Source organism: Plecotus auritus (genome assembly GCF_963455305.1).
Source record: "Plecotus auritus genome assembly, chromosome: 11".
Classification (NCBI taxonomy): domain Eukaryota; kingdom Metazoa; phylum Chordata; class Mammalia; order Chiroptera; family Vespertilionidae; genus Plecotus; species Plecotus auritus.
In genome coordinates this window covers 11,479,956-11,493,659 of record NC_137777.1, presented here as the reverse complement: position 1 = coordinate 11,493,659, position 13,704 = coordinate 11,479,956, and positions in this window count along the sequence as shown.

The following is a 13,704-nucleotide window of genomic DNA, read 5'->3' as shown; positions in this document are numbered from 1 at the left end:
CCAGTCAACCAGGAATCACCTGATCAGCACTAGCTAGTTAGGTAATCTGCCTGAGAGGCCTCTGCCAGCCTCTAAAGCAGGGGTGGGGAATGTCTGGCCCTCGGAATCATTAGGTCTGGCCCTGCCAACGCATTTGGGGCGAGTTAATGAAATGTTAGACCAAATATAGCAGGCTAATCTTTTTTTAAAAAAATAGATTTTTATTGATTTCAGAGAGGAAGGGAGAGGGAGCGATAGAAACATCAATGATGAGAGAGAATCATTGATTGGCTGCCTCCTGCGTGCCCCCTACTGGGGATCGAGCTCCCAACCCATGTGCCCTTGACTGGAATCAAACCTGGGACTCTTCAGTCTGAAGTCTGACGTTCTATTCACTGAGCCAAACCGGCTAGGGCTATCAGGCTAATCTTTAAGCTGATAATTTTGTGTGGCCCGTGAAAGATGTTATAAATATACAAATGGCCCTTGGCAGAAAAAGGTTCCCCACCCCTGAGCCTAAAGGAAAGTGACTTTGCAATAGCCAGCCCACGTGCTGTTTAGTGTAACTTCCTTGTTCCCGTTCCTTCTGCGCATAAAAGCCTTCCATTGGTCCAGCTCCTGGGAGCTCCCGCTTATCTGCTAGATGGGATGCTGCCAATCCCCGAATCGCTGAAAGGAGCCAATACAATCTGACATTTACTCAGTTGAATGTTGTCTTTTGACACATCCTTTGAGAGACAGGGTTTGCTCTCCTGGGTGATCTGGCTCTTTGGTTAAGTCCCAGTCTTGATCTCAAAGTTCTGTTTCATTTCAAACAAATTCCCAAAGAAACTGACAGGATTTCCCCAGGGCAGGTTCTGCTGTTCTGTGGCATACTCAGTCTTTTGTGGGAGCATAATGCATATATTAATACATATGTATCCCATCTGATAAAAGAGTAATATGCAAATTGACCATCATTCCAAGACACAAGATGGCTGCCCCCGTGTGGACACAAGATGGCTGACAGGGGAGGGCAGTTGTGGGCAGTTGGGAATGACCAGGCTGGCAGAGGAGGGCAGTTGGAGGAGACCAGGCCAACAAGGGAGGACAGTTGGGGGGAAACCCGGGCCTGCAGGAGAGGGCAGTTGGGGGGACCAGGCCTGCAGGGGAGGGCAGTTGGGGGGACCAGGCCTGCAGGGGAGGGCAGTTGTGGGCAATCAGGCAAGCAGGGAAGGCAGTTAGGGATGACCGGGCTGGCAGAGGAGGGCAGTTGGGGGAGACCAGGTCAGCAGAGGAGGACAGTTAGGGGTGACCAGACTGGTAGGGGAGGGCAGTTAGGGGTGACCAGGCCAGTAGGGGAGGACAGTTAGGGGAAATTGGGCTGGCTGGGGAGCAGTTAGACGTTGATCAGGCTGGCAGTGGAGTGGTTAGGGGGTGATCAGGCTGGCAGGCAGAAGCAGTTAGGGGCAATCAGGCAGAGGCAGGCAAGCGGTAGGGGGGCCAGCAGTCCTGGATTGTGAGAGGTGGGATCGGGCCTAAACGGGTGGTTGGACATCCCACAAGAGGTCCCAGATTGGAAAGGGTGCAGGCTGGGCTGAGGGACCACCCCCTCAATGCATGAATTTCGTGCACCAGGCCTCTAGTATATATATAACATTCTTTGCACTAGTTTACTCATTACTCTTTCAGGGACTGGTGGGTTCAGTCGTGGGTTGCACTCCCTTCTTAAACGTAATCAACATGTATTTTCTGATTCAACTTTCTTCCATTCTAGTGTAGTGGTTAGGCATGTGTGCCACATACAAATTTCAGAACATTAAAAATATAACTCTCATATAAATACAGAATGAGCATGTGTCACCGATTTAATTATATTCTTGAGGGAACTGACAGGATGATAAACATGGTTCAAGGATTGCAGTTGAGACAGAAGTAGTCATAGTCCCTGAGAGTGCTGAAATGAGATTACTAATTTAGATACAAAACTGGCTAATCTCCCTAGAGCAATAAAACTGAAACCTTTGGAGTTATCTTTCTCACTGCAGAGAAACTCATTTGCATTGCCATAGGTCAAGAATCATTTGAATCACTTTCAGCTTTCTACAAGTTAACATCTACCCTTACACAAATGTAGAATACCCTAATCAATTGTAAGGGGTCAGTCATTAGGGCAAGCTCCCTAAAGAAGAGGCTATTCCTGGAGTGGGTCTCTAATGTTCCAGTATGACTTTGAAAAGATGAGTAGCCATCTTTTGAGCTCTTTTCAAGTTTTGGATACTTTTGTCTTAACAGCTGTTTGGTTGCCTAGATTCACAATCTGGTTCCCATACGAAGTAACTGTGACCTTGGTCAAGTTATTGAACTTCTCTAGGCCTCCGTTTTGTCATCTGTCAAGTAGCGATCACAGTAGTTTCTACCACATTGGATAATTGTGAGGTGCCAATGAGCTGATGTGTATGAGAATAGAATAGTGCCTGGCACATAGTTAGTGCTCAATAAGGCTTAGCTACCACGATGTATGTGGGCATTAGGCTGAGCTGTAGGAAATCAGTGAAAGGGCTGATGTTAGGTCATGGCCTTGTGATGGGGAGAGCTATGACCCTCAGGCCATCACAGACTCAGTGTCCTGGTCAGAGGGAGTTCATTTAGAAGCTGCAGGCACTTGCCAACTGCAGCCAGGGCTCAGAGTGGCTATTGGCAGTCAGAGCAGAGTCTTGATGGAGGCAAAGATGGGAGCCCATGTGAGAGAAACAACTGAGGGCTCCGTGTCACTCAGAGGTGGGGGCTGTTGAACCAGTAGATATTTGAGTTTTACTTTCCTCCTTCGCTTTCTTCCTCTCTTTTCTCATCTGTTGAAGTCTCCATGGCAGGCATTAGGTATTCTTCTACTCTTCAAAGTTGACTATGGTATACTCCCTACGCTTAAGAAATTCATAGACCAGCAGAGGAACCAAACGTGACCAATCACTAATAGTACGTGTACAAAGTTTAGTGCGTTGACTGAGAGATGCGTCCATAGAAGGAAGGTTTTTTTGTTCCCTCGAGATTGTTCCAGCCCTTGGCAACCACCAATCTGCTTCCTGTCTCTAGGGATTCACCTATTCTGGACGTTTAATATAAATAAAATCATGCAATATGTGGCCTTTTGTGTCTTGTTTCTTTATTATTATTATTTTTAAATCCTCATCTGAGGATATTTTCTTATATTGATTTTTAGAGAGAGTGGAAGAGAGGGGGAGAGACGGAGGGAGAGAAACATCGATGTGAGAGAGACACATTGATTGGTTGCCTCCCACACACACCTCAACCAGAAGCAGGCAATTGAGCCTGCAACCAAGGTATGTGCCCTTGATTGTAATTGAACCTGGGACCCTTCAATCTGAGGGTCGATGCTCTATCCATTGAGCCAAACCAGCTAGGGCTGTGCCTGGTTTCTTTCAAATAATATAATGTTTTTGAGGTTCATCCAGCATGTATGAGTACTTTATTTTTTTTGACATCTGAGTCATACTCTATTGTATATACATACACCACAATTTATTTATCCATTCATGTGTTGATGAACATTGGGTATTGTGAATAGTGCTTGTCTGAACAGGAGTGTACAGTGTGTGCTTGAGTACATGTTTTCATTTTTGAGTTATATACCTAGGAGTGGAATTGCTGGATTATGTGTTGTTTCTGTGTTTAGCTTTTTAAGCTGGTGTCCCTTCTTGTTTCTCATCCTTCCATATTTATTCCTTTTCACAAATCCTGCTTTTGGAGCACAGAGAAGCAAAAAGTCTGAAGCAGACCAAGGGGTAGGGTCAGGATCAAGGCAAGGGTGGGAACACACCCACATTAATCATCACTCTTATTTCATTTGTCACACTTATTCTGTGGAATTATTCTCAAATTTTGGGAAAATAGACTAAAAGTTTGCTCCTATTTTGAATCTTAGAACTTTCAGGATGGAAGAGATCATAGAGATTTTCCAATTTCACGAATTTTCAAACTTTCCTTGGCCAAATTTTCTTAGGCCTCACGGGAGAGGGCCCTGGCATCCTTCCCTCCCATCCCCCCTTTAATCATATTGGCTCTTATTTTTATCTGTTTCATAGATGAGTTTATGGTTAAAATTTCACATGAAAAGCAGAGGGATGATATTTTAAAATCTAAATTGTTTTTGTTTCTGGTATTTTGTGATAGCCCTGGGTCCTTGCCCCAGTCAGTGAGCATGGCATTCTGTATTCATTGCCTTAAGAGCAAGATGACTCCGAGAAAGGAGAGACAAAGAAAGGAGAGCATTCTTTGGTTGTAAATGGAAAAGCAAAAACACCCCAAGTCCCAAACAAACAAATAAAAAACCCCTAGCCTTCAGAAAGGGCAGATTTCTGTGTGTAGATTAGAAATTTGGGAAATGAGGAAAAGCAAAGTCTGCTGCCTTCAAAGGACTCTCAGAGCTGGGAGGAAGGGAAAGATGGGATAGGGCGAACAGGGAGGGAGGTCAGTGGGCCATGGGTGAGGGAGCAGGCTCTGATAGGTGCAGAGCCAGCATCTAGAGATGGCAAAACTCCCCTTGCACATAAGCCATTGATGAACGGCTCACCTATGTGGAATGTCAAGGGAGTCCAAGTCTCCATTGGCCTGAGCTCTGCATCTGCCACTAGGGGGAGCTTTGGTAATGGATTTCTTGATATCTGGTGAGGACTCCCTCTTCACAGCCATCTGGGTCACCCAATGACTTAGCCAGAGGATCTCTATCTGTGTCCCCATCCTTCCTCAGTCCTAAGGCATATGCAGCTGGTAGCCTACTCCATTTCCATTCACCTCTTTCCCCTTGCTATTGTATCTCAAATTTGGTTCTGGACGGCAGTGTGCCCATCAAAAAGTTCATAGGTTTCCTTCAAGGTCACCTTTGACTGGATGAGGCTTCCAGGAAAGTTACTGCTCTCCTAATGAAAATGGACAGACTCAGCTGGCATGGACTCTTTGCCTTCTTCTCCCCTCCACCCCCTTTTCCTGCTTGAAATGGAGACACGATGCCCCAGGGTGTCCAGACACTTTGTGACCACTTGTTATGGATGGCAAAAGAGCGCCGTAGAAGGAGCCTGATCCTTGAGTAGCCACCTTAGGCTGACTTACCCACTACTCAGTTTCCTCGTTTCATGAAATAAACCCCTCACTTAACCCACTATTTGGATTCTGACACATGTAACTGAGGACCTGTGCGACACGCCCATGGCTCTGACTCCAAGTGGACAACTGGCATTGGAACATCTGTCCCACATGCATGCGTCCACATGTGTGCGTCCCACCCCTTGACGGATGTGGGATGAGGTCTGGAGACCTGGAGAGGTGGTGCAGTGTGGTAGGAAAAATCTCCTGTGTTTGGGTAAAACCAAATGAGACACCTTTGCCATCTCCCTAGAACTAGGATATTGATAGAATATTCCACTCCCATTAGAGCAGAAGTGTTTCACTTAAAAATAAAAAGTAAAATCCTTCACTCCAGTCCAGCCTGTTCTCATTTTACAAAGGAAGAGAATGCAGTTGAGGAGCACCAGGGTCTAGGTTAGGGTTGTCAAGAGTTAGGGTCAAAGGTCAAAGGTCAGGGAGGGAAAAAACCTTGACCAAAAGTCAGGGTCAAAGGTTATGGGTCAAAGATAAAGGATCAGGAGTCAAAGACCACAGGTTGAGGGTCAACGGTCATGGTAAAAGGTCAAGGGTCAAAAGTCAAAGGGCCCTGGAGCCTCCTGGGTTTGTGAAAATGGGGACCACACACATCAGCTACAAAGACAGTCCTGATCCCCAATCCAGCTCTGCTCCATCCCCAGCTGAGGGGAGCGCCGAGGCCTGGTTCTGACCCATGAAATGGGAAGGATGTGCTGGGTTGGCCCCTGGTGGGCACTGGCTGAGCTGCAGGGATGACTCTTACTTTCTGCAGTAACAGAACGGGTCAGCAGAGGGCGACAGCCTCTGACGCCTCCCAAGGCAGCTGGGCTGGCAGAAATCACACCTGGTTACCCCTCAGCAAAGGTCAGTTGGAGGTGGAAGGATGGCATCATTACACAAATAAGCATGTGTGGCAGTGTTCCAGATAAACTTATTTATAAGAATGTGCAGCTGGCCCGCAGGCCTTAGTTCGCTGACCCCTTCTTTACTACACAAACTTAGGAAAGATGAGACATAGCCTTTGTTCCCAAAGTGCCTGGGATCAGCCTGTTGTCCAAGGATGTCTCTCTCCTGGGACCATGACTTTCCCAAAGCAAGGACTGTGTCTTATTCATGTGTATATTCTCATCACCATTTGGCACATAATACAGGTTCAACATATATTTCCAAATAAATTATTGTTGCTATTATTTTGGTTTCAAACAACAATAATCATTTTATGATCTCTCCTTGTGTCTTTTATTTATTTACTAGAGGCCCGGTGCACGAAATTCGTGCACGGGGGGTGTATGTCCCTCAGCCCAGCCTGCACCCTCTCCAATATGGGACCCCTCAAGTAGGATCTGGCCTAAACGGGCAGTCGGACATCCCTCTCACAATCCCAGGACTGCTGGCTTCCAACTGCTCACCTGCCTGCCTTCCTGATTGCCCCTAACCACTTCTGCCTGCCAGTCTGATCACCCTCTAACCGCTCCCCTGCCAGCCTGATTGCCCCTAACTGCCCTCCCCTGCAGTCCTGGTCCCCCCCAACTGCTCTCCCCTGCAGGCCTGGGGTCCCCCCCCAACTGCCCTTCCTTGCAGGCCTGGTCGCCCCCAACTTCCCTCCTCTGCCATCCTGGTCACCCCTAACTGCCCTGTCCTGCAGGCTTGATCGCCCCCAACTGCCCTCCCTTGCAGGCCTGGTCCCTCCCAACTGCCCTCCCCTGCTGGCCATCTTGTGGTGGCCATCTTGTTCCACATGGAAGCAGGATCTTTGACCACATAGGGGCAGCCATCTTGTGTGTTGGAGTGATGGTCAATTTGCATATTACTCTTAGATAGGATAGAGGCCTGGTGTACGGGTGGGGGCTGGCTGGTTTGCCCTTGAAGGGTGTCCCGGATCAGGGTGGGGGTTCCCTTGGGGCGTGGGATGGCCTGGGCAAGGGGCCTGTGGTGGTTTGCAGGCTAGCCACGCCCCCCAGCGACCCAAGCGGAGGACCTGGGATCTGGGATTTATTTATCTTCTATAATTGAAACTTTGTAGCCTTGAGTGGAGGCCTGGGCCCACTAGGGTGTGCTGAAAGCTTGGCTTCCTCCATTGCCTGGGAAACCCAAGCCTCCTGCTCACTCCATGGCCGCAGTCATCTTGGTTGGGTTAATTTGCATACTCGCTCCTGATTGGCTGGTGGGTGTGGCTTGTGGGTGCAGCAGAGTGATGGTTAATTTGCATATTACTCTTTTATTAGATAGGATACAATTTCCCCACCATCTGTACACTGTATTGTGTGTTCACCACCCCAAGTCAAGTCTCCATCCATCACCATTTATCCATCCCACCCCACACCCCTCCCCTGGCAATCACCACACTGCTGTCCTTGTCCATGAGGTTTTTTTTCTCCTTTTTTGTTATATGCTTCTGTTTCTTTAAAACATTTCTTATTGAATTTATTGGGTTGACATTGGTTAATTATATAGGTTTCAATTGTACAATTCTATAATACATCATCTGTATATTGTATTGTGTGTTCACACCACAAAGTTTTTCAAATAAATTAAATGGGAGTAAAGAACCAAGCCAGGGAGGTAACAAGTCCTTTGAAGGTGGAGAGATTGAAGCTCTGGTTTGAACTAAAATCCATTTATTTATATATTTTTAAGAAAATATTTTTATTGATTTCATAGAGAAAGGGAAAGAGAGATAGAAATATCAATGATGAGAGGGAATCATCGATCGGCTGCCTCCTGAATGCCCCACACTGGGGATTGAGCCCACAACCTGGGCATGTGCCCTTGACCAGAATTGAACCATGGACCCTTCAGTTTGCAGGCTGACGCTCTATCCACTGAGCCAATCTGGCTAGGGCTAAAACCCTTTTAAATAAAATTTGCTTGAGTGGTTGTGAAACCTGAATTTATCAGAAATCTCTCTTCTTATTTTCTGAGAGATTAATCCATGTCTCCTATAAAATCTTCTGCACATTGAGCACTAGGATAAAATAACCCCCCATCTCTCACACTCACAAAGAGAAGAGCCCAGGCCAGGGTCGGGGGATCTTGTTCATCTCTGTCTAAGGTTGCTGGGTCGAACAGGCGGAAAGGAAGTGTGAGAACAGAGCAGGTGAACTTGGTGAGCTGAACTTGGTCCCCACTAGATGGAGCTGGAGGGTCTTTGGTTTCAGAGAAGGGCTACTCATGCTGATCACAGGACAAAATTCATACGCCTACATGCTACATGCAAACTCACACATCCATCTTTCCTCATTGATCTCATATTATAAGCTCACAGTTTGCCTAGCATGGTACCAGATGCAAATGAGAACTAACAGCTACTTCTATGTGAAAATGTTTGTTCCTGTGTTGCTAGTTTCCCTGCCAATTTGCATATCTCGGCCCACAATCCCTTATTCAAAACCCTTGGGGCCATGTGCTTCAGCTTGTTTACCTTTTAGAAAGGTAAAAGAGTGCACACGGCATATATAATTGAATGCCCTCAGCACAGTCTGGGGAAGCACCCCTCGACCAAACATTATACAGAAAAATATGAATGTTCTCGCTCAGGAGGGCCAATGAGGACTGTATCAGGCCAGGTTTGCCACCAAAGAGATTTGGATAGCAAACACATTAAACAAGAAGGAATAAAAAATAAAAAGCTTTTAGGGTTTCAGAAATTCGAATTAGGTTGTGGGCCTTCCTTAATTTGGTCTTCCTTAAAGTCCCACCTTCCTCAGGTCCGGTATTCATTGTACCACAGCAGCACGTCTGATTAGTGCTTCACGCTTGTCACAGGGATTTCATGTCTGACTTGGTTGTTCCATATGTGTCCTCACCACGCACAGCAGGTGGGTAGTGCGTGTTTGTGGGCTGAACACAGAGCAGTCTAGCAAGATAAAAGCTATGACCGCTGTATTTCACAGTTGATGAACTGAGTCCCAGGAGGTAAGGGGGTTGGCCCAGGGTGACTCCAGTCTCCAGCACTTTGTGCAGCCACCCTGCTCATTTGCACACAACATGACTGATGGTTTGGAAATGCATCCAGGTTTTAACAGGGTTGGGGGACTTCTGGCCCACAGGCCCAGGAAGGCCCAGGAAATCATTTGGTCTGGCCCTGCCAAGGCATTTAGGGGTGAGTTAACTAAATGTTTGAGCAAATATAGTAGGCTAATTAAAAAAATTTTTTTAAAAATTGATTTCAGGGAGGAAGGGAGAGGGAGAGAGAAATAGAAACATCAATGATGAGAGAGAATCATTGATCGGCTGCCTCCTGCACATCCCACACTGGGGATGGAGCCTGCAACCCCGGCATGTGCCCCTACCTGGAATCAAACCGCCACCTCCTGGTTCATAGGTTAACGCCCAACTACTGAGCCACGCCGGCTGGGCCAGGCTAATTTTTAAGTGGATAATTTTGCATGGCCTCTTATAAATATCCAAATGGCCCTTGGCAGAAAAAAGGTTCCCCAGCCCTGTTTTAAAAGGCAAATAAGCTGGGTCTGAAGCAGTGGTTCTCAGGAAGGGGCGATTTCGTCCCCTCTCTGGGGGTTGAGGGGAGATATCTTTGATGGTTACAACCTGCGGGGAAGGGCTGCTGGCCTCTAGTGAGCAGGTGAGGGATGCTGGGGAGCGCCCTTCCATAAAAGCACAGGACAGCCCAGTGGCCAAGGAGCCTGCCTGAGAGTCAATAGTGCTGAGGTGAGACATTGGTTTAAGGGTCCCATCAGCCTCATCCAGAAAACACGCTGACCAGACCTCTCGAGTTAGGGGACCAGTGGGCACCTTGTAGTATTGGTGTCTCTCCATGTCACTCATGCAAACTGCATCTCTCCCCCCCTACTCCCCACGCCCTGAGGTACCACGCACCCCCTGTGCCCTTACCCCTCACAACCAAACCAAACCCACCCTCCTGCCGACTGCACAAATTCCTCTGATTTGGGGACAAAATGGTTTTTAATCTGAGCCTGAGGACCGGCTGTGCTACTGGCTCCAAAGGGAGAGGCAACAAATGGGCTTTTCTCCCCAGAGGGGAGCGTGAGTAAGGAGATGGAAAGCCCGCTCAGGGTGACAATGCACAGGATGCTAAGATCGGGATGACGATCTTCCACTTTTTGTCTTTTCGTCACCGTCTTATGAAGATGGGAAAGGAAAACTCTTGTCTTTGATAACTTTTGGGTCCCCAGCAGAGGGCAGACATGGCTCAGCTAAAGGAAAGCTTGTAGCTCTGCGTTCAGGCGGAGACCAGAGGCCAGCACAGCCCTGCTGAGCCAGCTCCCCTCCAGCCCTCCCATCACTGTTCCTCTGGTCATACCTGACTTGATTAACATCGCCTCTTGCTGTTACAATTCTGTATCTGGAAAGATCTGAGTTCTCCCCTCCCCTCCCTCCTTCTTTCTCAACAACTATTTTGAGACTACTCGGAACTCTTTCTTTTCTTTTTTTTTTTAATTTTTTAAAATTGATTTCAGAGAGGAAAGGAGAAGGAGAGGGAAAGATAGAAACATCAATGATGAGAATCATTGATCGGCTGCCTCCTGCATGCCTCCCACTGGGGATTGAGGCAGCAACCCTGGCATGTGCCCTTGACCAGAATCGAACTCAGGACCCTTCAGTCCGCAGGCTGATGCTCTATCCACTGAGCCAAACCAGCTAGGGCAGGAACTCTTTCTTGAAAAATTAAGAAAAATATTTTTCCTAATCTATAATAATAAAAGTGCAATATGCTAATTAGACCGGATGGTGGAACAGCGGAAGGACCGTCTGGACGAAGCTGGGGCTGTGGACCGTGGCTGTGAGGGCGGAGCCCCTGGCACGAATTTCGTGTATCCGGCCTCTAGTTAAGAATAATGCATGAGCACAGAGGAGGATCTGAAAGAAAATGAAAGCGCAAGGGAAAACTTCAGCTTCCCAAGACAATCCCAGTTAGCTAGCCTTTTGGTGCTTGTTCTTCTAATCTCTTTTCCACGGAAATTCCTCAGAGTATCAGTAGCAATGACACACGAGGGGTCCTTGGCACACAGGAATGTATAAACAGGCCATACTTTCTTGTCTCTGTGCTCACCCGGCTCCACGGAGAACTCTTCTTAATTTCTGAAAATCCAAGTCCTAGATAGTCTTCAAGGTCAAGCTCACAGGCCTTGCGTGATTCTCCCCAGCGGGAATTGATCTATTTTCTCTATATTTTTGTGTCACTGTGTCTATGACTCTCACAGCAATGATCACACCTTGTCTTCTATTAGAATTTATACAGACAGCTGAGTCTTCGTACTGGGTGTAAATCTTATGAATGTGGGAATCTTACGTCACCTTTCTATCCTCCACAGCACTGACATTGGGTCCTCGCAGTAAATACTCATAAGTATTTCTCAAAAGCAGAGGAGTGAAGAAGGGAAGGCGGAGGGAAGGAAGGCAATTTTTCATTGTAACTTGCAACACACTTGGAGGAAGACAGGGATTATTCTAGTGTGGAGAGTGGCTATAGCATTTGGACAGGTTCAAGCCTTGGACTGAAGAGAGGGCACGATCCTCTCCTGGCAAAAGCCACATGCAGGTCCCAGCTTGGAGGGCAAAGCCCTCCCAGCACAATTATAGCCAAAGGCTATAGTTGTAAGCTTGACCTTATGGTCCGAACCTGTGGTCCCACAAGGCTGAGTGATATGGGCTGCGGGAGGTGCAGCAAGTAAACAAAGCTTGATCAGGTGCATGTAATTGAGTAGATTCGAAACCCACGAGAATATTGTAAACATTTTAACCACGCCCTTACTTTGCCTCTTGGAATCTGGCCACAAAATAAAGACTCAGCTTGCAGGCTGTAGCGCTGTCTCTCTATCAGAGAAGCAGCGTCCCACCTAGCCCTAGCTTTATTCTTTTGTCTGTCTTCTCCATCCTTCACTGCCCCCTCTCAGGTTCACCCACGGCTGTGCCGGCTCAGCACATTCTAGCTTCAGAGAGGAGGCCCAGAGATCCTAAAGTGCTGGCTCATGTTTAAAATGCCAGTGGGTAGAATTTTCTCATATTGGAAGATTCAGAGTTTGGGCATTTTTGTGTGTTGACTTGTGTATGACAAAAGGATATGCTGAAGTTTTAACCCCCTGGTACCTGTGAATGTGACCTTTTTTGGAAATAGGCTCTTTGCAGGTGTCATCAGGTTAAGATGAGGTCATACTGCATTAGAATGGGTCCTCAATCTCCATAATTGGTGTCCTTATGAGGAGACGGAGATGGGGACAGAGAGACACACATAGAGGCAGACAACCATGTGAAGAACAGGCAGAAGCTGGAGTGATGCACCCACAAGCCAAGGAATGCTACAGATTGTCAGCAACCACAGGAGCTGGGAGAGGCAATTCTCCCCCAGAGCCTCAGAGAGAGCATAGCCCTGCTGACACCTTCATTTCATTCTTCTAGCCTTTTAGGTCTGTGAGGAAATACATGTAGGCTGCTGTAAACCACCCAGTTTGTAGTAATTTGCTACAGCAGCCCAAGGAAGCCAATGCATCATGTTAAGAAGTCTTAGTGACAATGGGCCCACCTGGGGAATGAAGGGAAGTCCTATGGATATGGGGAAGGAAGTTAAAATTCCAAGGAAGTAGAGAGAGTTCTTGGTGAGGTAAAGACAGAAGGGGTTGCCCTGGCCAGTGTGGCTCAGCTGGTTGGGAGTTGTCTTGTGCACCAATAGGTTGCTGGTTGGATTCCGGGTCAGGGTACATGCCTAGATTATAGACTCGGTCCTTGGTAGGGGGCGTGCCAGAGGCAGCGGATCAATGTTACGCTCTCTTTCTCCTCCTTTCCTCCAACTCTCTCTTAAAAAGAAAAAAAAAAAAAAAAAAAAGACAGAAGGGGGTTGTTTGATGGGTTCAAAGGTAACTTTCAGATGCTTCTTTGCCAGAATTTTAGCACAGGCAAATTCTTCTTTTCTCTCATTTATTTTTAAGGTACTAGGCCTTATTGAAGGTCTTTGAAAAATGTTGCAAAAGTTTAACCATCTGATAGCACCTGTATCATCAATGGACTATTTTCTAAATGCACACAACAGTGGTGATATCTTGTTAGGTCCTAAGTAGTTTCTGCGGTATCATGATTTGTTTCTACAGATGATGTGAAAAGCTAAGAAATGGTAACCAGCCAGACTGAGCTCTTAGAATGAAAATAAGGATTTAATGTACTGCAGCCATTCATTTATCCATTACTATCCTAAGTTTCTTACAAGATCCTGAGGATTGAATTATAACTGGGAAAATATCGCCAAAATAGGGGAATGGAGCTTTCCTTCTTAAGCGCAGATGCTCCCCCTCACCCCCATAAATTGGTAACTTAGATACTATGGCCCCTAGAATCTAGGGCCTAGATATTCTTAGAATAAAATGACTTGCTGGAGGTGTAGGTGAGATTGCTTAGTAACTGTCATCATCACTCCTCATGGGAGGAAAAATGAGTCAGCAGACATGTAGATGACTTTCCGTAGGTTCCCATGGTGTCCTTCATAGTCCTCCAACATTATACAAATAATGAGGAAGTTGATGGAGACAGGGATGAAATAATGCTGTCTTCACTGGAACAAAACCAACAGCAAACACTATTTATTCCAGAAAGGATTTTAGCCTAGCTGTGTCTGGCATC